The 24579-nt window shown below is 36.7% G+C and overlaps 1 protein-coding gene across 7 annotated transcripts in view; it reads right to left on the bottom strand.

Annotated features, from left to right (window-relative positions):
* TBL1XR1 (TBL1X/Y related 1) overlaps positions 1-24579 on the bottom strand; it is a 178086-nt gene that overhangs the window by 123411 nt on the left and 30096 nt on the right. The window contains exon 1 of one of the 7 annotated variants that reach the window (XM_049628538.1): positions 2020-16714. The exons of 5 other annotated variants lie outside the window; for them this stretch is intronic. The gene's annotated coding sequence lies outside the window, so the exon portion shown is untranslated. Of the gene's footprint in view, positions 1-286; positions 715-2019; positions 16715-24579 lie in introns of those variants that run through there. One more of the 7 variants, XM_049628537.1, reaches the window with a different exon arrangement.

The following is a 24579-nucleotide window of genomic DNA, read 5'->3' as shown; positions in this document are numbered from 1 at the left end:
GGTCCTTTCAAACCTAAAAGTGGAAGGGAGGGAGGGAGGGAGGGAGGGAGGGAGGGAGGGAAGGAAGGAAGGAAGGAAGGAAGGAAGGAAGGAAAGAAGGAAGGGAGGGAGGGAGGAAGGAAAGAAGGAAGGGAGGGAGGAAGGAAAGAAGGAAGGGAGGGAGGAAGGAAAGAAGGAAGGGAGGGAGGGAGGAAAGAAGGAAGGGAGGGAGGGAGGAAAGAAGGAAGGGAGGGAGGGAGGAAAGAAGGAAGGAAGGAAAGAGGGAGAGAGGGAAAAAAAAACCCACCTCTAAATAGGAAAGATACTTTTGGTTATTCTGAATATCCACTGTTAAATCTCACATACATTAACAAAATCGTTGATATCTTCCAACACAGACAAGATTCCTGCTCTACTGACATTTACATTCTAGTGGAAGACAAAGATAAACACATTAAGCAAAAAGCACTCTGACAGAAATTCCAGCAGGCCTGAAAATGGCCTGAGTCAAGCACTGAAATAAAAGTACCACCTTCATGGCACATATGGATACCTAGTCAAAGCACAAAACATGCTGATTAACGGGGGCACCTGGGTAGCTAAGTCAGTTAAGTGTCCGATTCTTGGTTTCAGCTCAGGTCATGATCTCGTGGTTTTTTGAGTTTGAGCCCCACATCAGGCTCTCTACTAGCAGCATGGAGCCTGCTTGGGATTCTCTGTCTCCCCTCCCTCCCTCCCTCCCTCTCTCTCTCTCCCCCTCCCCTCATGCTGTCTCTGTCTCTCTCAAAATAAATTAACTTTAACAACAAACAAACAAAAAACCCAAACATGCTAATTAATAATGTTGCTTTGAAACCATGGGTCCAATGAGTCTGGGCTGTTTGTACCAGCTTGTCAGCACTGTTTATTATTAACAGTGACTGATGGTTTGCACCTGGTTGTGGTGAGACCCCCCCAGAGGTCTCTATCAAAAGCCTATGTGCCCTGCAGAATATAAGAGGCGAGACTTCACTGTGGGCTCTCAGCAAGGTGCTTCTTGCACACATCAGTGATCATGGTCAGAGAGAGGAAACATGTCCAGTATGACCCTACAGAGGGAAGACAAATGGAGTTCACATTCAACCTCTTCAGGTCCGCTGCTGGGAGGCAACCTTTGGTTGTGATGCATAACCTTACTTCAAGGCACTTGCTGTACGGCATCCTTTTTCAGCAATAAATCAGACTGACTAGCACTGTATTTGGGGATCCTAGGAGTCTCCTTTAGCAACCAAATCGTAGGGTCCCTACCACTGTTAGCAGAACTAGTGGGAAAAAAAATTTAAGTAACTGCTATGGAGAATATAAAACAGAATAATCTGAAAGCGAAAAAATATATAGGCAATGGGATCAGAGAACATAGCCAGGAAAGAAGGAAGGGACATTATGAACTGAGGTATATATGAGGAGAACCCAAGCGAGTTGCCAACCAGAGATTAGAGAATTCCAATCAAGTATACAGGCTCTGAGGAGAGAACAAGTTTGACTGGATCAAAAGAGCAGTATGGCCAGGGAGTGGTAAGCAAGGGACAAATGGCAGAAAATTAAATCACAGCAGTAAATGGGAACAGATCAGAAAGGGCCTTATAAATCTGGATTTCAACTAATTCGACAGCTTTCCTACTGGCCTTGCTGCCTCTATCTGCTCACACAGCCATTCGCCCTAACTTCAGCCTTTTTAATGCCTCTAGAGTAAACTTTCTAAAAGATAAATATGGTCACATAATTTCACAGCTTAAAATAAATGAATCAGAAATCCCTGGGATGACATTATCTTTATTATCTCTCTCTTCTCATATCACATAATTTCAAAATATGTGCCCTAAGCCCTAGTCACATACTGTTCCTAAGTTCTTTCACTTTTTAAATCAGATGTGTGTCCACTAACACACTCTACACAGGGTAATGATTAAGGACCAGACATATTGGCTTTCTGCAGTTTGAGTAAAACACACACCCCCCCTCTACAAACACAACATACAGTCACACTGCAACTGGACACACTGTTGGCTGCCAGTACCCAGTGTCCCTTCTGGAGCAACACTCTACACAGCTTCTACTGCAGACTTCTGGCTGGAATTTAAGCGAGTGTCCTCTCCACCCCTGGCCAAAGGACAGAAACGTAACTCAAGCTCCGGAAATCAGACTCCATCCTAGATATCGGAATATAAAGAGAAAAACCATAGAGGAAAATAATTTGAACTGATTATTAACCACCGTCAAGTCAGCTCACTGATTTCTATGTCCTAGATCTGTTGATAATTTTTTTTCTTTGAACCACCACATCTTTCCTCTGTGTAGCTTCAGCTATCTATAATCTATTTCTGTTGCTTGCAACCAAAATACCAGGAGTCAAAAAAACCAAGAGTGTGACAGGGGTCAGCAGAAATCACACACCAACAGAAATCATAAAGCAAAGAAGAGTAGAACGTGAGCTAGTGAGAGACAGAAATGAGTTATGATGACAGAATTCTGTACCTAGTATTGCTGCTACTGAAGGAAACACATGAGAATTCTGTTATATTCCACAAGATGTGCCAATTATCCATGAAGTCAGACAATGAAAACAATTAGTTATGGTCAAAACAGTACTGCAATTCTCTGAAACTTCTATTTCTGCAGCTTTAAATAACTGCTGTTTTTCCTTACCTCCCTTATGTAGCCTTAAAGTAAAACCCCATTTAGCTAGAGGTAATTTGAGGGACCCTGTTCCCTGAAACTTTAAAACAAAAAAAAGGCACCCCTGTACTTGCCCAACTCTAACTTCCTCTATTAGGTTACTATTCCTCTTATATACTCAACTTACATCCTGTTCACCAGTAAGGCAGTTATGTCTACATGTCTCTGTACCTGCCTCCCTAAAAGTAAGAACGTTTGAATCTCATCTCAGTGCCTACTCAACATGACAGGTGGCATACAGTAAAACTAATGAAGATAATAAAAACCTTCTGATTTTTAAATATCTACATTATCCCTAGCACTGCTAGGCACTTTGCATTTATTTTTAATCCTCATTATCAAGTTAACAAGACATTATTATTCCCATTTTTCACTTGTAAAAACAAACGCAAAGAAGGAAATTACTCAAGGCCATAAAGCTAGCTAGAACCACCTAGGTCTCCTGAATCCAAATCCTTCCCTTTTCTCAGTACTCTAACAGATCAGGATTTAAATCAGGGGTTTTTAAACAGCAGGTCACAACCTATTAGTGGATTATAAAGTTAGTGGATCATACCTTTTCTTCTAATGAAATAGAGACAATACAAGTATATCCTATGAAAGGCAAATACTATTCCACGGAACTCTAATTTCGGTGTCATGTACACACATGTAACAAGGCAGCAATGTAAATGCATGTCTTACTGTGGACTACAGACCAAAAAAGTCTGAAAGCCACGTACATAAACACCTGTCTTTATTACAGTTGTATGCACTGACATATCTTCTCAATTTTTCCTCAAAGGCCTAAAGTTTAAAAACATTTAGGCAATAAAACCCTTCACCTAATATCCTCAGGACATTACAAAAACAAAACAAACAAGGTCTACAAGGTGGTTAAGTGAAAAGGTATTTGGGACAAAAGTGCCATATTTCCCCCCCTCCAGCAAAGTTTGTGCTAAAACTACCCTGCACATCCACAGAAGATCGTAAAGCACAAAGATGAGCTAGCTGCTCTTTCACTCTCTTCCCCCAGGCTTTTACTAAATCATTTTCAAAAATGTTTCTCTGCTTTGCTATGCTTCACTAGAGGTAACAACACAATTTTATCAGTCTTCTGACCATGTTCATGAGTGACTGAATAAATTATTATCCAGTATATAGTGTTTCTTAAAAACGGTGACTTCACTCACACATGTAACCATATACATACAAGATCCACCCAGAAGGGGATGACCGGCAGCATCACTATGGTTATGCATGCTCTCTTCCACAAAGAGCCATATGCCCAGGAACAGCAGTCAGCATTATATGGCATAGACTGAAGATTAAAATGTTGTTACTAGGGGGAAAAGAAGATGATTTAACAATTCTTCTCAGGCACGAAAGAAGAAAAAGGTGTTTGAGAACTTATATACCTTTTATCAGTCACAAATTAGTCAATTATAGCTTAAGGTAGCAGACAAAATAAATTTCTCTCAGTCTCTGTCTCTGTCTCTCTCTCCCCCCTCCTTCCCAAGGTCCCCCCTGAAATGGCAGGGAAAAGATTTATATTAAAATGAGTTGACAGCACTGTTGCAAAACAAGAAAAGATGTCACTGACCAATCATAAATTTTAAAGAAACATGGGCAGATAGAAAGTAGGAAAGACTGGATTAATAGAGGAAATCACATTAAGGCACCAAAATCTTTTCAAGGACATGCTAGAGAAGTTCTAAATATCAATCAAACTAATCACAACTACAAGCAGGAGGAAACAACTAAGGTGCTTCATAAGGGTGCTGCATTACCTTACTCTGGATAGATGACCCCTCCTCCTCTGACTGGTAATCAGAGCAATGGTGGTGGCAGCTTTTGCCTTTAAGATAAAGCCAAAGAGCTGATCTCTATGAAGTAGGCATTTCTGCCTAGGTTAGCCTTACTGTGAGAGTAGCCAGGCTTGACAGAAAAGCAGAGCAGGAAGTTGGCGGGGCACATCAGACTTCTAACACAAAGAGTGAAATAAAGGGGGAGGGTTGAGCAGGGAAAAACAGGGAGAAAGGGATCAGTTTCTTAATACTAGCCAAGTGAAATATACCAAAACGCTCCCCACCTGCAATGTTTGAAGACACCACAATTAACCTAAGTTAGAATGGTGCCACTTCACCCACACATACATCCTCCCTGGAAGGAGGCCTGGTCTGCTGGCCCACACCTAATCCAACTTCACAGAACCTACCACACCAAAACTACCATTCAAGATAGAGGCCCTAGTAAAGAACTACATACTAGAGCAGACACACTTCAACTGCCAATACTAACCAAGATCCACTAACCACATGGGGAAACCTAACAGCATGAAAGAAGAACAAGATAAACAGAACTGTTAACAGAGAAAACCAAAATCCAGGAGAAAACGGTCATGATTAAATACCAAATTATTTAAGGGTGCCTGGGTGGCTCAGTTGGTTAAGCGTCCGACTTCGTCTCAAGTCATGATCTCACTGTTCGTGGATGGAGCCCCACGTCAGGCTCCACACTGAGAGCATGGAGCCTGCTTCAGATTCTCACTCCGACCGCACCCCCTCTCCCCACACTGCACACACAGGCGTGCACGCTCTCGCTCTCTCTCAAAATAAATAAACTTTAAAAAAGAAAAACAAACCCCCAAAACACAAAGGTGAATCTCTAAGAAAAAAATTAAAAATGAATTAAGATCTAGGGGGTCCAAGATCTGTTTACACAAAACATCCCAAAGTGGAAAACAGAGGTGAAGTAAAATTAATTCTCAAAAGCAGGTGATGGGTTGAGGGGAACACATCATAAGCTTTCCAAGAGACAAAGATTCAATCTTCAAAGTGAAAAGACTCAACAAAACAAAAACAACACAACAAATGAAATAAGACCCATGACTAGACAGACTCACGCTAGTAAAATTCCAGAATACAAAGAAAGCCGTCAAAGACAATCGAGAAATATTCATCTTCTTATCAGAAATACTGGATGACAGAAGACAGCAGACCAGTGTCCTCCAAGTTCTAGGAGAAAAATATGTAGAAACTGGATTCCTATTATAACCCAGGGTTTCCCCAGCACGTATGCTACAAATAAATGGGTTACCAGAGGCCTCTGCTGCAGGCAGCTCCACCCACCAAATAGTATCATTTTCTATATACATATCATGACATAAAAGCACTGCTCTCACTAGTCAGATTTTCCATCAAGAGTCAAAATAAAAACTTTAAATTTTACTTGTATGGCAAAACTGAAAAGGTACAGGAACAAAAGAAAAAAGGAACCCGATGAAACACAATGTGAGATAGAAAAAACAGTGGCAGCTAAGTATGACGGACCTACAAATAACAAATACAAAAACAAAAAAGGATACTCATCACTGACAGTGGGAGATTCTCGTTGAACAGAAATTTAATAACACAGTATTAGGTTTCTTTCTCATAAATATTACATAGTAATTATCATAAAAATTACTCCTTTTTCAGTTTCTAAAACATCATACAGCAAAAAAGGAGGTATAGAACTAAGTAGTTGCAAGCTCTACTCTGTACTCTGCAATAATATTCAGAAAGTTGGAAAAAGGAAGTGTAAAGAAGAGTAAATGCACTAATTTCCTCAAAACCTTCATATTAGATGTGGCTCATGGTTAATATATCAAGAAATAAGAATCTTTGGTATAATTTATTATTTAAAGTTACTATAGCAAACAGTGCCTGCCTCCAGGAAGTAAGATTGGGAGGGAATAAGAAAAAATAAAGGAAGACCAGATATTCTTAGTTTTCTTCACACCATTCTGTACTGTTTAGAGTTTTCTACCATATGTATGCATTACTTTTAAATTTAAAACCTGATTTTGATTTTTCAAAAGTATGCGACAGAAATTAGAATAGTAGATAGTATTTAAGACTAAGATATATACATATTTACATGAAATATCAACAATATATAGAACAGTACTCATATGATCCCAACTGCTACTATACTACACATGTTAATAAGTCATATTCAGTAGTCTTCACATATTTTATATATATGCTTGAATTGTGTACATATGAAAGAATACACACCAAACTGTAAATAACAGCTGTCACTGGTGAATGGGGCGAAGTCAAACTGACAACTTTTACCTGTTGCTTTGTAATAAACACCTGTTGTTAGCTCATTCATTTTTGCAATATATATGTGTAACATATAAAAGATAAACCATTGTTTAAAAAAAGCAATGTCTCAAAGAGATATCTGCACACCTGTGTTTATAGCAGCAATATTTACAAGAGCCAAATGGTAGAAGCAACCCAAGCGTCCATCAAAGGATGAATGAACAAAATGGGGTCTATACGTACAATGGATTATTATTCAGCCTTAAAAAGCAAAGTCTTGACACACACTATAACATAGACAAACTTTGAGGATATAATACTAAGTGAAAGAAGCCAGTCACAGACAAATACTATAGTGCCACTTATCTAGTGTACTTAAATTCATAAAAACAGGAAGTACAACGGTAGTTGCCAGGGAATGGAGGGAGAGAGAAACGGGGAGTTGTTTCACGAGTATAAAGAGTTCTGGAGATTGGTGGCACAACCATGTAAATATAGTTAACACAACTCAACTATAAGCTTATATGTATTTTAACACAACTTAAAAATAAATAAGTGAAAACATTAAAATATAAAAGAAAAATTAAAATCAAAAACTGTGGCATCTGAGGAGATAGTGTCAATCCTCAGTATTCATGGATCCCATATTTGTGAAATCTGCCTACTTGCTAAAATTTATATGTAATCCCAACATCAATACTTGTAGTGCCTTTGTAATCCTCAGTCCTGTACAGAACAGTGAAAAACTTGAGGTGCTTGTTGTATACCCCCAGCCAATAATGCAGCATTCTGCCTTCTTGTTTCAACTTTCATTCTATAAACAAATATCCTTTGTATGGTACATTTAGTGCCAAATTTTTGTATTTTGTATTTTTGGTGATTTCACTATTTAAAATAGCACCAAGCATAGTGCTGAAGTTTTGTCTAGTGTTCCTGTGACACGCCTTACGGAAAACATGTGTGATAGATGGGCTTAATTCATTTAGGGAGTTATGATGCTGTCAGCCATTAATGAAATGTTAATGAATCAACAATATATATAAAATAAGGGGTGGTCTTTAAACAGAAACACAGAAAACAAGGTTATTATTGATCACTTGATGAAAATGTGACCAGAGGTTCACAGGAATCTAACCCTGCATTTCCCCCCAGAAGCAATGGTTCATTATGTGCTAATTCAGTGTTCACAACAACCTTATAAACATAACTACTGTGAATGAGAACCTACTGTATTTACCTATAAATTTTTAAAACGGAAAAATATTATAGGCAAAAAATGTTAATTTACGTCATTCACTCTAATTTAAACTTAACGTGATTTTTAAAATTTTAATGGCCCAGGAGGTTTTTTTTTTTTAATCACACATGAAGTATGGGGGGGAGGGATATTTATATCTAAATGAAAAAATAAGTAAATGTCAGCTAACCTTTTTTGAATACTTATGTGGCAGACACTATACTAAGTAAGCACTTCTGTGTGAAAAGTGCTTAGCTCAATGCATGCCTACAGTAAAAGTTGAATAAAACATTGGCTAATATTATTTATATCATTAAATTCTGAAATCACTGAGGTGATGAGAATCTGGGAGAACCTTCAAGGTAATGGGAAGCTGAGGATGTTATCCAATCTAGTTGGGGTAAGGCAACAATCACATAAGATGGGTCTCTGATAGTTTATACTCAGACTATGGCAAAATTAAATTACCAACTGCGGTCATCTGTAATAAAGTGCTTTAAAACAAGGCTCTGGGGACCAAGCGGAGACAGTAGTGTGAAGCTGTGAAGACATGAGGTGGATACACAAGGACAGTAGAGTAGGACATAGCTTCTAACTGGAGAATTCAAATATAGAGAGCAACATATTCACAATGTAAATTCTTGAGTCAAAGCACTGACAAACAACAAGTCCGTTACTGATCGTGACACAAAAGAGTTTTTCTCCAATCTTAGAGCAGGGATCAGCAAATGTTTTTGTTGTTGTTGTTGTTGTTGTTGTTGTTGTTGTTTTGGGGTATTTTTTTTTTCTCTAAAGGGCCAGATAGGACATTATTTTAAGGCCACAATGTCTCTGTCACAACTACCCAACTCTTGCTGTGAAGAGAGGGCAGCCATAAACTATATGTAAACAAGCTAATGTGGCTGTGTTCCAGTAAATCCTTATACATGATATGAAAATTTGAATTTCATAGAATTTTCACTTACAGAACACTATCCTTTATTTTTTTCAATCAATTAAAAACGTGAAAAACATTTTTAGCTTGTGGGTCAACAAAAACAAGTGCAGGCCACATTTGGCCTGTAGGCTATGGTTTTCCAACTCCTGCTCTAGAGCTGTTATGACCAAAATGCACACTCTAGATTTTGCTGGCTGTTTAATTATAACATCAAGTAGTACCAAACAAGGTTAAAGAAACAGGAACCTAGTGGTTATCGAATTGGTTTGTCTGCAAGAATTGTGGAAAATCCCTAAAATCGTAATATTAGGACATCCCACCATAATCCTATAAGATCTATACTAGAGGTACAGATATTACAACCTGCAGTCTAAATATGACCCACAGTGTTTTTGAAAATGAAGTTTTATGGAAACACAGAGATGCCCATTTATTTATATATTATCTATGTATGCGTTAACACTATGATGGCTGAGTTGGATGGATTTTTTGAAGACCATAGCACACAAACCCTGAAACATTTAATACGTGGGCTGAAAAAAGAAAAAGTTTGCTGATCCCTAAACCTACACAAATAAACAACTCTAGGTATGACACACAGAGGTTGACAGAGGAGACATAAGCCACCACATAGAAAATCACAGCCTCTCAAAGTCCCTAGACCTAGAGCCTCTAGAATGAAGGTAAAGCAAAGAATCCTTCAAACAAGACCCTATGATTATATCATAAGTACTGTTATTTTCCATGGAAGAACAACAGCCACTTAACAGGGCAACTATGTACTTGGGAGAGGGAAATACCCTGACCCAAATTTTTGGGACTATAAAAATCTAACTCTTAAACTAATCCCTGAGGACCTCTTACATAACACCAACCATGACGTATGTGTCAGGAAAAAGGATTATAGCATTCAAATAATATATTAAGTTTTGGGCCAAGCCCATTTATACAGAGTGGATCAATCCCCCAACCTATAGGTATTTCCCCAGGTGCTGAATATGTAGCTGAAAAACGTAGTTCCAGTGGACTACCAAGTAACAAAATCCTACAATGATGCTATGACAAATGGAGTAATGGGGTTATACTGGATCAGGAAAGTTCAGATATAGACCCCTGGAGCACTCCCTCCAAACAAAATATTGCCCGGGGGGGGGGGGGTAGGGTGGGAGGGGAGTGGTGTGCAAATTATCAAAGAATTAAAAGATGCAAGGGTTGCAATCCCTAGCAGATAATCATTTAATACAACCGTTTGGTTAACACAGAACACACAAATGTTCATAGAGAATGAGTGTATTTTAAATGTAATGACTAGAAATACAGCTGGTAATCCAAATTTGATCTCTTTAGCGCAGTACCTGCAGTTCCTGTTATAGCTGCAGCTATAGTTCTGGCAAATGGTTTCTCTACTTCTACAAACAGAAGAACTCCAGAAGTAATTTGTTATCATTTGGGTGGGACAGTAATACACAGTCACTATATTACCTCAAGCTAAGTCAAGTTTCTAGCTTTCGTATGACCTTAATTATTTCACCACACCACTACACATCACGCTGGTCCACTACACTGATAAAATCAAGTCAATAAGACCTTGTGAGGTAGAAATAGCATTACTCTAGATGTCCTAACAAAACACATATACCAAAAGATCAATAAAAAAAGTCCCAAGGAAAAACAGGGTCCTGCCACCACAATTTAGTTCCAGGAGCCAATGGAGTGCGGCAAGGCAAAATATTCCCTCCAAAATGAAACCCTATACTTCCACAACAAAGAAGCAGAAAGCTTGGTGGGCCTCATTGGAAACAATATATACCAATATATGTGCACCGCTGTTTACTGAGTGATCTGAAAAGCAGCAGTTTTAAGTATGGCCCCAAGGAAGAGAAAAATTCTCTAGCCAATCCAGGATGCAAGTACAAGTAACTCTGCCACTTGACCATAATGAAACTCTGATTGCAATGGTGCTCAGAGTGTCAACAGACCAATGTCATAAGAAGCTATTGGCAAACCCCTCTAAGAGAATCAGAGCGGAAACCTCTTAGGAGTTTTTAGGGCAAAAACATACCTTCTTCATCAAACCAAGATTCTCTTTTGAAAATAATTCCTGTACTTTTTATACTGGTAGAGAATTAACATCGAGCCACAGGTAACTATGAAACCTGAGCTACCCATCAATAATTATCATCATCTGATCCACAAAGTCAAAGCTGATGTGACAGAAATACTCTATCATCAAGTGGTTGTAGTACATTCCGAACAAGATTCAGGATGCTTGCAAAGCATGAGCAGATGGTTCATATTCTGTATGACTAACTCCTCATTCACTGCTATTTCTTCCTCAAACAAGGTCTATCCACTACACAGGAGATTCTCTAGGACTAGCTAATTGAGAGAAAAAAATATATAAGCCTGGATTACACATGACTTTGCATTATATGCTGGTTATCACTCAGAAATGGATTCTTTCAACCATCTGAAGTAGTTCTTATGGAAAGTTAAAAAGAGAAATCCACCCACTGGGTAACACATCTCATTGTCTGCATTGTCAAGAAAGGGAAACAGTGAGATTCATACCAACTATTAAATGAGGAGTTTTCATATGCCTAGATTTCCAGGTCAGGTCCTCACAAGAAACAGGTAGGCAGAATAATTTAATGAAGAGCTGTATGGATGGACTGACCAAATGTGAAAATATTTCTGTCCCATGTGAAGTCTCCCCACAAGTCCTTGTTGTAGAGAAGACTTCCATAATCATGTGGAATTATGTAAGATAGTACAACCCATTTTTTGGAAGTCAATCAAATCTTTTCCCCAGCAACATCAATGCCTAATCAATGGTCTCAGGAAAAAAACAGCCATAGTAGGGGCGCCAGGGTGGCTCAGTTGGTTAAGTGTCTGACTTCAGCTCAGGTCATGATCTCACAGCTCAGGAGGAGTTCGAGCCCCACATTGGGCTCAAGCTCTGCCTCTCTCAAAATTAAACAAACACTTAAAAAAAAAAAATTTAAGGGGCATCCGGATGGCTCAGAGGCTGGAGCCTGTTTTCAATTCTGTGTCTCCCTCTCTCTCTGCCCCTCCCCCACTCGTGCTGTCCCTCTCAAAAATGAATAAACATTAAAAAAAAAATTTTTTTAAACAGGAGGAAAAAATAAAGATCAGAAACCAATTCAAAATTTAAAAAAAAAAAAAAAAAAAAAAACAGCCATAGTAACAAAACAGAATGTCAACAAATTGTACCAACTTGTATTTCTCAGTAAGACCGACCTAACCATACTGCCAATGTACCAGGTTATGATGTACCAAACAATCCCTACAAATCTTAATCATTTACAACATTAGTTCATAAATGTTTTGGACTTGTAACTTCTTTCTACTATTAAAAATGGAAGATCTCAAAAAAATTTAGCTACATATACTATGTCAGAAATTAAAATGAATAACTTTTAAAATTTGTGTTAACATTAATTTAAAATCAACGACATTTTCCAAAAGAAGTAACAAAATTCTAAGAGAAGCATTAACTTTTACAAATCTCTTTAAGGTCTACCTTAAGAAAACATACCAGTTATCACACATGCTTCTGTATCCAATCAGCAGCAATGTCATTTTGACTGAAATGTATGAAGAAAATCCAACCTCACTCTCACATGGATATGCAGCTGAAAAAGGAGTATTTCACGACTTTTTCAAATGAGCTGTGGTGTACAATCAAAGTTATGAATATTATTTGATTCTACACCAAAACTCAACAAGTGATAGGGCCCCGAAAATTCACTGAAGTGTGGAATCTTCAACCCTATCAATGAATTTTTCAATATTGTAACATTAAAATCCACTGGTTTGGCAACATGAATGGATCATTTATCCATGCATAATTTTGTAACATCATTCATCAATCATAAAATATTGGTCCACTGAGTTAGGCAGATCTCTCAAATGTTGGCACTTAATTATACATTACCAAATTTTTTAAAAAATTATATTCACTACTATCACTACCAAGCTCATCAGAAAAAGTCTAAGCACCTGGGGGCTCTAAAGCTCACATTATCTGAGAATTTTCCAAAATTCTAATTTTCACGTGAAATTTCAGTTTTTATTACTGGCAACAGAGACTGCCAGTTCTCCTCCTCAAAGTAAAAGGTTCATTTTGTTCACCTGAGAAAACATCTGTCAAATGCTCATGTTAGAATAACCTTAGTGAAGCAATGTCTCAGGGGTACATGATACTCCATCAGAGGCTATCCCGGCTCCCAACTCAACTGCACAAGTGCTTTTCTCTGTGACAACCAGCATACTTCAGCATGCACAAGTGCTTCAGGTTCATTTCCTGTTTAAGCACACAGACTTGTAAAAAGGCGCATACTCAGGATTAAAGTTTTTTTATTAATAACTTTTACTGCTTCATTGAAGACATTAGGTAAAACTCTGTTTACTATAAAAATGTGGAGATAAAAGGTACGGTTTGAAGCAACTATTGATCTTTCCTAAGGCACCAGTTTTCCCCACTATCACTTAACCATAATGCAATGTCAGCACAGTTAAAAAGATGCCTAGTATTATTAAAATTTAGTATTTAAAGGTCTTGGGTTCAATAGACTTTGAGAAGTACTGTTTTTACTAGAACAAAAATGTGTTTCTCAATTTTGTTCTGTTGGCTTTGGTTTGGCTACAGGTATCTTTTTCATCCTGGGATCCTGGCAAAAGAAACAGCCTTTATCTGGCATGTGTTTTTCTTATGGCAGAGGAAAATAAACAAAAATCAACACACAAAATGGCTCCTAAAGCTTCTACTTAAACACAGCAAATCTCCCTTCTCATCTTCCATTAACCAAAGCCAAGTCCCAAGGCTAAGCCTGGTGTCAATGTGAAGATGTACTCCTTCTGTCAGGTAGGAACTCTGCAGAGAGAAGCCCACTAAAGAAAAGAGAAGAAAATGTGTTGGAATAATACAACCTACCACAAGCAGTAACTCAGTGCCTCTTACCTCCACACCAACGAGTACTTTATTTCACAACAGACAAATAGCCACCTAGTAGTAGCAAGCTGACAACACTCAGGAAAATAGTCACTGGAAACAAGTCCATTATCTAGAACCTTCTTGTTTTGAAGGGAAAATAGGTTTTAGGCTCTACATAACCAACTCACACACCAACTTAGAAGACAAACCTTTCATAAATTATAGTTTTTAGCAAAGAGCTCATTACAGTTTTTTGAAGTTTAAGTACAAATGGAGGTATATGTACATGCTAATGGGGGACAGTTGAAGTACCTACTGTTGTGGACATCCACCATATTCATCAATACTAAAAGTTTAAACAGATTTTTAATTTGTGTATATTTCTACATTTTATGGTCTACCATCTATTGAACTCATGTAATTTCTAATTTACTAATTCAATTTCTAATGCAGTACTTAGAATTTAAAATTCCCAAAGAGACATAGTATATTATTCTCTCTCTAATATCTAATCTCCAAAAAACTTTGACTTACAAGTAAGCAATGCACAGAACTTCCATTTTTGCTCATGACCAAAGCGTGAGCACTTGGTTTTTGATGGTGGCAGCAGCAAGTCAACCATTTCCATCTGGTTACATACAACATAAGAGTTCCTGTCACTGAAAAAGCATCAGAGCCAACAGTAATAGCATCTGTCATCAAGTTGAGTACCTAACATTTACTGCTCACCATCAGTGACTCTCAACCCTCGTTCTGCTGTACGGGTTTAGAAAAATTCCCAGAAGCTTGGACTCAAGTCTGTACCTCTGGCATTCCCCAATGACTCTGGGAGCTACCTAATATTCTTTAGTAATTCCCTACTCTGCTAACAACAGCCAGGGTGGGCCATTGTTTATAAGAACTGTAATTTATAACACTCATATTATTCCCATTTTATATATATGGAAACTAAGGCTTAAGATGAGTAGGTAATACACTGGTAACAGATTTCTTAGATTTGAAAGCTTATTCTGCTAATTTCATACTATACTAATTTTACAATTATTTAAATAGTACAGGATATGAACTGAAACAAACATCATTCTTCTAAAACATGACTTATCAAACCATGGCCCAAGAGCCAAATCAAACCTCCTTTTTTTACAATCCACAAGCTAAGAATAGTTTTTACATTTTTAAATGGTGGAGAAGGAGAAGAATGGAAAAATTATATGAACTTCAAATTTCAGTGTCTATCATAAGTAAAATTTTACTGTCCATTCATTTATATATATCTATGGCAATGCAAAGAAGTGGACTTGAGTAGTTACCCAGAATATTTACTAGCTGATCCTTTACAGAAACAGCATGCCAACTTCTGCTATAAAATTATTCTAAATAACTGAGGAAATACCAATGTAGACAAATCTTAAAATAGGTATATATGCACTTCTATCATCTTTGATTACCTACTTTGAGAACATGAGACATGAAGCACTGCACAATTTACCCCATAATTAAAGTTAAACAGGAAAATCCCATTTTTTTCTCACCTACCTCTTCCATTGCAAGGGAAAACATGAGACTAAAGTTAGTTCACAAAGGCTATTTTCAGGACAAGCAGGTAACCAAGAGCCAATGTGCCCGACTATTCATCTCCTTTAGAAGTTGGGCGGGGAGGGGGAGCCTGCAACAGGGAGATTTTTTTAAAAAACAATTGAGCGTTCTTTTTAGGGGGAGCAGGTTGAGATAATTCAGAAAAGGAGAAAAAAGTGTAGTGTCAAAGGAGAGGACACTTTAAGCAGAGGCTAAAAAGTCCTCAATTCCTTAAAACTTGGCAAAATGAGCCAACGGAAGAGGAAACACACAGATAAAGGACTGGAACATGCATCTGTCAAGAAATGATCATAGCAGGGTGCCTTTTCTGCATACCAAAATCCAGAGTTCAAGTCACTAAGTTGCTAAAATTGAAAACTGACCAGTCCCCGATTCTTTCTTCCTTTTTCAGCAACTATAGTTACCTAGCATGAAAAAAAAAAATCATCTGACCCTCAGAAGTACTCAGATTCAGCAGACACTGTCTTTCCCTGTCGTACAGCTTAACAATGTTTGAGGAAAAAATTTTCCCATTTACTGGTAGTATTCCCAGCTCTGATATCCAGAACCCCGAAAACGACTGGTTCTGTGTGGAAAAGTGTAAGCCATATAAAAGTCTTTGTTCAAGTGCCATGAGGAAAGCAACCAACAAAGTAATTGTGTAAGGATTCTTTGAGATAATCCTAGTTATAGTAGGCTGACAATGGAGTAGAGAAAGGTATTAATAAATAAGGAGAAACACTCAAAGCTGTCACATTTTACCTTGATTTTAAAAATTAGGACACAAAATTGAAAGAACTTATGAAAATCCAGATTTGACCTCACCATATAAGTCCACCACTGAAGAAAGATTTGGAATGTGAGTTGGTTGTGCAGAACTTAAAACTCATTCTGTCCTAGAAATAAGGTTATACATAATGTACTTGTTCCTAAGGTAGCTCAGAAAAGCCAATGATGACAAGGAGAAGAATAACAACATTAATAAAAATAATAACACAAACAAAATAGGATCACAGAATCAGATGCACTGATTAAAGATGCTGCTCAACTCCTTTACTTTATAGCTCATGCAAGTCTGGTGAAGAGAAAATTAGGTCACTTGCCCAGCTATTTAAAATCAAAGCAAGGAGTCTTAAAACCATGCATTTTCAGACTACACTATCTCTACTTATGAAATATTTTTTAAGTACATATGTCTCAATATAGCTTAACATTGGGTCTCAGAAACAGTATTTAAAAAACTGCATCGGGGCGCCTGGGTGGCGCAGTCGGTTAAGCGTCCGACTTCAGCCAGGTCACGATCTCGCGGTCCGTGAGTTCGAGCCCTGCGTCGGGCTCTGGGCTGATGGCTCCGAGCCTGGAGCCTGTTTCAGATTCTGTGTCTCCCTCTCTCTCTGCCCCTCCCCCGTTCATGCTCTGTCTCTCTCTGTCGCAAAAATAAATAAAAAACGTTGAAAAAAAAAAATTAAAAAACTGCATTATATTCTCTTAACTAATGGTTTGCATAAAGTAATAAATTGGCTGAGCATGAAACCAACTATACTCCAGAACACCTGTGGTATATATTCCCAGTTTCAGGTATGGTGAAATCTCAGAATAATTTTTCACCACCTAAAAGGAGTTTTCCCATTAAATACAGTACTTCTTTTTCCTAAATATTGCTAAATACAATTTGTTCCAAGTTGATTCAAATAGCTAACAGTATGAGGAAATTGCAGGAATAAAAATACAATTATAGCAGATAAAAGTTTATTTTTACTTATAGGTTAACTCACTTCAGTTAGCCTGTGCTGCAAAATTTCTTCCAAAGATGCTCCCAGCTGTCATCCTTCTTTTCCAGTCTACAAAACTTAAGTTGCTATACTCACTCTGGATGAATACACCTTACTTCTCACTTCTAGGCCACGATCCCTCCTCTCTCCGGTTTCTCCAGAGCCAAATGATTAATTAATTTGAGCCCCATTCTACTCTAAGTTTTTCCAGAAAACTTAGAAAGCTTATCCATATTTAATTTCCCTCACCCACTCAGGCAATGTTGACCCTGGTTCTATATATTTCTATATTTCCTATATAGATCTCTGTAATCATCATTTATAGTCATCATTTATGCTCAGAGCTGAACATCCCATTTATTGTTCTTGATTAGTCCCCAATCGAACTACTATTGCTTCCATCTCCCTCTGTTTTCCATACATCTTTCCTAGAAGTCTGTTCAACTCTTGCTGTTTACAATTCCCACTCTCACATTCCTATTCAGCTGAAGCTACCCTGCAGAACCACACTGCTTAAAGACTTGGTTTGCAATCAAGACCTGTATCATTACTGCCTTTTATGGACCCAGAGAAAAGTACACTGACCTGCCCAGTGCCTCATATTTGATCAATGGCAAGATCAAGATCTAATATTGTGTAATTCTTCATCAACCAAGAATTCATCTTAGCAATAATTATATCAGCATGGTTTCAAAAATAATTTAGATGTAAGAATAGAATATTAAATAAATAAAAATTTTAAACTAATGAATAATACAAATGGAAACAGAAAAGTAAACGGAAGCAGGAATGAAGCTGGTGCACAAACACTTGCTCAAATCTTAAGCTTTCCCAAAAAAGATATATATCATTAGAAAACTGTAAATCAAAACCACAGTGAAATACCACCTCACACCTGTTAGGGTGGCTGTTATTAAACAAAAAAAAAAAAAAAAAAAAAATCTGTGCATCAAATTATACCATCAACAGAGTGAAAAGGCAACATAGGGAATGGGAGAAAATATTTGCAACTCGTATCTGATAAGAGATCGACATCCGTAATAAAGAACTCCTACAACTCAATAACAACAAAACACAAATAATCTTGTTTTTAAATGGACAAAAGACTTGAAGATATTTCTACAAATATGATAAATGAAAAATATGCATATAGAAAGATTCAACATCACTAATCATTAGGCAATTATACGTCAAAACCACATTATCACCTCACATCCATCTGGATGTCTATTATCAAATAATAACAACAACAACATGTTGGCAAAGAGATGGACAAACTGAAACCTTTGTGCAGTATTGGTGAGTATGTAAAATGGTGCAGTCTCTATGGAAAACAGTATATGGGTTCCACAAAAAATTTAAAATAGAACTATTTGTTCCAGCAATAGAAAGAACTGAAAGCAGGGACTTTAAGAGGCATCCGTACAGTCAGGTTCACGACAGCATTATTCACAGTAGCCAAAAGGTGGAAGTAACCCAAGTGTCCATCAAAGGACGAATGGATAAACAAAACATACTGTATACATACAGCAGAATGCTATTCAGCCTTAAAAAAAAAATTCTGACACGTGCTACAACAAAGATGAACCTTGAATAAGATCATACTAAATGAAAGAAGCCAGTCACAAAAAGACTATGTAATGCCACTTATGAGGTATCTAGAGTACTCAAAATTCATAGAAACAAACTATAAGAGTGGTTGCCAGGGACTAGAGGGAGAGGGAAATAAGGAATTGTTATTTAATGGATATAGAGTTTCAATTCTGCAGATGAAAAGAGTTCTGTAGACTGATTGCACAACCATGTAAATTTACTTAACATGACTAAAAGGTATACTTAAAAAGTACACATGGTGAATTTGACATTTTACTGTAACAAAAATAATTTTAAGTTATAAAAAAAAAAAAAAACAGAAAATACCAAGTGTTGGTGAAGATGTGGATCAAATGGAACCTTTGTGCACTGAAATGCAAAACAGTATACGAACTGTGGAAAACATATAGATATATTGAATTCTCATTTGATCCAGCAATTCCGGGTATATACTCAAAACAACTGAAGACAAAAAAAAAAAAAAAAAAAAAAAATTTGAAAACAGGGACTCAAACATATTTGCACACCAATTTTGAGAGAAGCATTATTCCCAATAACCAAATGGTGAAAATAACACGTGTTTATCAGCAAATGAATGGATACACAAAATGTGGTATATACACATACAATGGAGAATTATTCAATCATAAGAAGAAATGAAGTACTTTTTTCATTGATGATCAATAAGCTTCCAGTTGTAAGATAAATAAGTTCTGGGGATGAAACATACAACATGATGACTATAAATGACAATACTGAATTGTAGATTTGAAAACTGTTAAAGTAGACCTTAAAAGTTCTCACCACAAGAAAAAAAAAACGTTTGTAACTATGTGAGGTGATGGACATTAACTTACTGTAGTAATAATTTTACTATATTATGTACATATATGTATTACATATACATACTGATCCATTATGTTGCACATCCTATACTAATACAATATTAAGTCAATTATATATCAATGAAGCTGGGGGAAATTTTTTTTTTTAAAAAACTAGAGCAATGAAATTCTAATACATGCTACAAGATTTAAGATGAACCATGAAGATGTTATACTAAGTGAAATAAGCCAGACACAAAAAGAAAAATATTAGGATTCCATTTATGTAAAGTACCTAGAATAGGCAAATTCTTAGGGACAGAAAGTATAATAAAGGTTATCTAGGGCTGGGGGTAAAGAGAATAGGAATTATTCTTTAATGGATACATAGTTTCAGTTTAGGGTGATGAACCAGTTCTGGAGATGGATACAGGTCATAATTCACAACACAGTGATTTTACCGAATGCCATGAATTGTATACTTAAAACTTGTTAAATTGGTAAATTTTATATCATTTATTTTACTACAAAAAACAAGTTTTCTAGCAGAAGAATCTACATGTACTAAAAGGTTCAAAAGTTCACAGCCACAAGAAGAGTATATATCAATTTCCTGTTCCTAAAACCTTAAGGACATTTCTGTCATAAATCCTTATAGAAAGGACACTGGTACATAATGAACCGCATCTTCAATAATATAAAATTTATATATAAGAGGTCCTTCACACACGTGAGTAGTAGACCTCAACACCTTTATAAAATTTCTGAACACATGGGGCGCCTGGGTGGCTCGGTCGGTTAAGCGTCCGACTTCGGCTCAGGTCATGATCTCGCGGTCCATGAGTTCAAGCCCCGCATCGGGCTCTGTGCTGACTGCTCAGAGCCTGGAGCCTGTTTCAGATTCTGTGTCTCCCTCTCTCTCTGACCCTCCCCCGTTCATGCTCTCTCTCTCTCTCTCTCTGTGTCTCAAAAATAAATAAACGTTAAAAAAAAGTTTTTTAAATAAAAAATTAAAAAATAATTTAAAAAAATAAAGAAAATAAGGAAAATAAAATTTCTGAACACAGATACAGGCTCATCGTTCCCAATTAGACCACTAAAGCACACTAGAATGCCAGAGTGAACTCTCAAACACAACACATAATATTTTAAATTTGAGGAGAAAACAGTGATACCAAGCATCTATCAGAAGCCACAATTTTGCAAGATTTAAATTGATTTTGAAAAGAAGTTACATATTTTTTCAGTGGGGGGGGTGAAGCTATAGTAATCTGTGTGATAATAACAAGCAGTCAAACACACATGTAAGTGGAGTTGCAGAGGTAAGGTGGAAAAGAAAAATCTCAAAGATTTTTGAAATTCTAATTAAAGTATAAATCCACAGATCTAAAAAGCTCAAATAAACCCAAGCAAAATAAAGAGAAAACTACACAATTATTATTACACACAGAAAGCTATACACACTATTATCAAATTGTTGAAAATCAGTGTTGAAAAGAAATACCATAAAAGCAGTCAGAAAGAAAAAAAAATTTTAAATACACAGGAAGAACTGAAGACTTCTCATCAGAAAGTATGCAAGGAAGAAGATAATGGAAAGATGTCTTTAAAGAGCTCTAGTAAAAAAGATGACAACACATAACTCTATTTTCAGTGAAAATATTCTTCAAAAATGAATATGAAATACAACTAAAGTTGACAGAATTCCTTACCAACAGATCTGACAGCAGAAATGCTGAAAAAGTTCCTAAACAGAGAGAACACAGGTTAACACTTTGATCTACCCAAAAAAATGACAAATGCCAGAACTGATAAATAGGCATGCAAACATAAAGAATTTTTCTTTTTTAAAGTTTCCTCTAAAATGTAAACTATTCAGGGGCACCTGGATGGCTCAGATGGTGAAGTGTCCAACTCTTGATTTCAGCTCAGGTCATAATCTTTTTTTTTTTTCTTTTTTTTTTTTTTTTTTTTTGTTTTTTTTAATTTTTTTTAATGTTTATTTATTTTTGAGACAGAGAGAGACAGAGCATGAACGGGGGAGGGTCAGAGAGAGGGAGACACAGAATCTGAAACAGGCTCCAGGCTCTGAGCTGTCAGCACAGAGCGCGACGCGGGGCTCGAACTCACGGACCGCGAGATCATGACCTGAGCTGAAGTTGGCTGCTCAACCGACTGAGCCACCCAGGCGCCCCTCAGGTCATAATCTTACAGTCATGAGATCAAGCCCTTGGGCTCCAAGCTGGGTGTGAAGCCTGCTTAAGATTCTCTCTCCCTCTGCCCCTCCCCCACAAGCACGCTTGCACATGGAATGTAAAAAAAAAAAAATTTTCTTCAATGTAAACTGTTCAATGCAAAAATAATATATCCTCAAATTTATAACACCTCTGAAAATAAAACGTAGAGTATGAGTGAAAAAAATGGAGAAAAGCAGATTATTGTAACATTGTATGTGGAGTGCTATAATTTTACTTGAAGACAAACTGAAAGTATGCAAAAAATAAACTGCAGAGTAACCACTAAGTAAACAAAGAGGTATGGAAACAAAATGAAACATTAAAAACTACTAAATCAACAAGTAAAAAAAAAAAAAAAAGAGACAAATAGCAAGGTAGCATACTTAAATTCTATCACATTAAATGTTACATTAAATGTAAATGATCTAAATCCAATTCAAAGACAAATCGTCAACATACTTTAAAAAAAAAAGACCAATTACATGCTGCTTTAAAAAAAATCCACTGTAACTATAAAAATATACAAATTAAAGGTAAAAAAAATTGGAAAAAACATAACATGCAAACACTAGGTATAAGGAAGCTATGGTGGTTACAGTAATATCAAACAAGTACTTTAATGAAAAGGAGTAAGGAATGTTTCATAATGAGAAAGTGGTTAATCCATCAGAAGGACATATAAATCTTAAATGGGTACACCTAGCAACACAACTTGGAAATATATGAAAGCTGAGAGAACTTAAAGGAGAAACAGATAAATCACATTTGGAGTTGTAGATTAACACTCTTCACTCCATAAATAATAAAAACAAACATAAAAATCACAAGAATACAGAAGATCTGAACACCTAGCCAACTTGAACTGATATTTATAAAAAACACCACCCAACAGAAACAGAACAAAATGCAAACAGTTAACATGACCAAAATAGACACATACAGTGCTACAAAAGAGATACAAATCTAGAAGACTTAAATCACAGAGTATTTTCACTAACCATAAAGAAAAGACATGTACAAAGTTCCCAAATATTTGGAAAACAAAAGCATATGCATAAAATAACTAACGGGTCAAAGAGAAAAAAAATCACAAAGAGGGGCACCTGGGTGACTGAGCTGGTTGAGAATCCAATTTTGGCTCAGTTCATGATCTCAGTTTGGGAGTTCTAGCCCTGCATCAGACTCTGCTGACAGCTCAGAGCCTGGAGCCTCCTTTGGATTCTGTGTCTCCCTCTCTTTCTGCCTCTCCTTGCTCATGCTCTCTCTCTCTCTCTCTCTCAAAAATAAACATTAAAAATTTTTTTTAAAAACTAAAACGTATTTGTCAAAGAGCTCTAAAAAAATCACAAAATTAGAACTCATAATTAAATGAAAATGTGGGATGCAGCTAAAACACCACTTTGAAGGGAAATTTACAGCACTAAATACTTTGTATTACAAAAGAGCTGGCATTTGGTATCACAGATCTAATCTTAAGAAGCAGGAAGAACAAATTAAATTCAGTAGATGGAAGGAAATAAAGTGGAAATCAATGTAAAAGAAAATGGACATACTATAGAGGAAGACCAGTGAAACACGTGTTTGAATAAATCAATCTCCCTACACTGATTAAGACACATACTGCTAATCATGAACAATGAGAAAGGTTACTTAACCAGATTCCATATTTATTGAAAGAGCAGGATATTAAGCTAATCAGCTCTGAAATTAAAATGAAAAAAAATCTTGAAATACACAAATTACCAAAAAGACCCAAGAAAAGAGAGAAAATCTACACTGTCTTGTATCTATAAAAGAAATCTGATATGTTATTAAAAACCTTCCCATAAAGAAAAGTCCAGGTCCAGATGACTTTTCTGGTGAATTGTATCAAACATTTAAAGAAAAAAAAAAATCTATATAAACACTTTGAAAAAATACAGAAGGCAAACATTTCTCATATCCTTAAATTAGCATTACCCCAATGCTAAAACCAAAAACTAGCCAAAAAAAAACCCCAAAGAAACACAACCACAAATCAATCCCTCATAATAAAATATTAGAAAACCAAATTAACCATATATAAGAAAGGATAGTACATCATGACTCTGGAATACAAGCAAGGAAAATTTCAAATGTTAAATCAATATTATCCATTATATTAACAAAACAGAGAAAAACATATGATTATATCAGAAGATGCAGCAAAAACCTGACAAAATCCAATACACATTCCCATTAAAAATTCTAAGCAAGGTAGGAATAGAAGAAAAACATCGTCAATGTGATAAAGAGTATCTGAAAAACCTGCAGCTAACATAATTGATGGTGAAAGAATGCTTTGCCCTTAAAACTGAGAACAAGGCATGAATGTCCTATTATCACCAACACCTATGCAACACTGTCCTGGAGGCCCTACCCAATTGAAATAAAGAAACAAAGGCAGGGGCACCTGGGTGGCTCAGTCAGTTGAGCGTATGACTTTGGCTCAGGTCATGAACTCACGGTTCATGAGTTTGAGCCCTATGTTGGGCTCTGAGCTGACAGCTCAGAGCCTGAAGCCTGCTTTGGATTCTGTGTCTCCCTCTCTCTCTACCCCTTCCCAGCTCGTGTTCTGTCCCTGTCTCTCAAAGGTGAATAAACGTTAAAAAAAGAAAGAAAGAAAGGCATACAGATCAAAAAGAATAAATCATCTTTATTC

This window comes from Panthera uncia, chromosome C2 (genome assembly GCF_023721935.1).
Source record: "Panthera uncia isolate 11264 chromosome C2, Puncia_PCG_1.0, whole genome shotgun sequence".
Taxonomy (NCBI): domain Eukaryota; kingdom Metazoa; phylum Chordata; class Mammalia; order Carnivora; family Felidae; genus Panthera; species Panthera uncia.
This window is presented reverse-complemented; position numbering and strand designations above follow the sequence as displayed.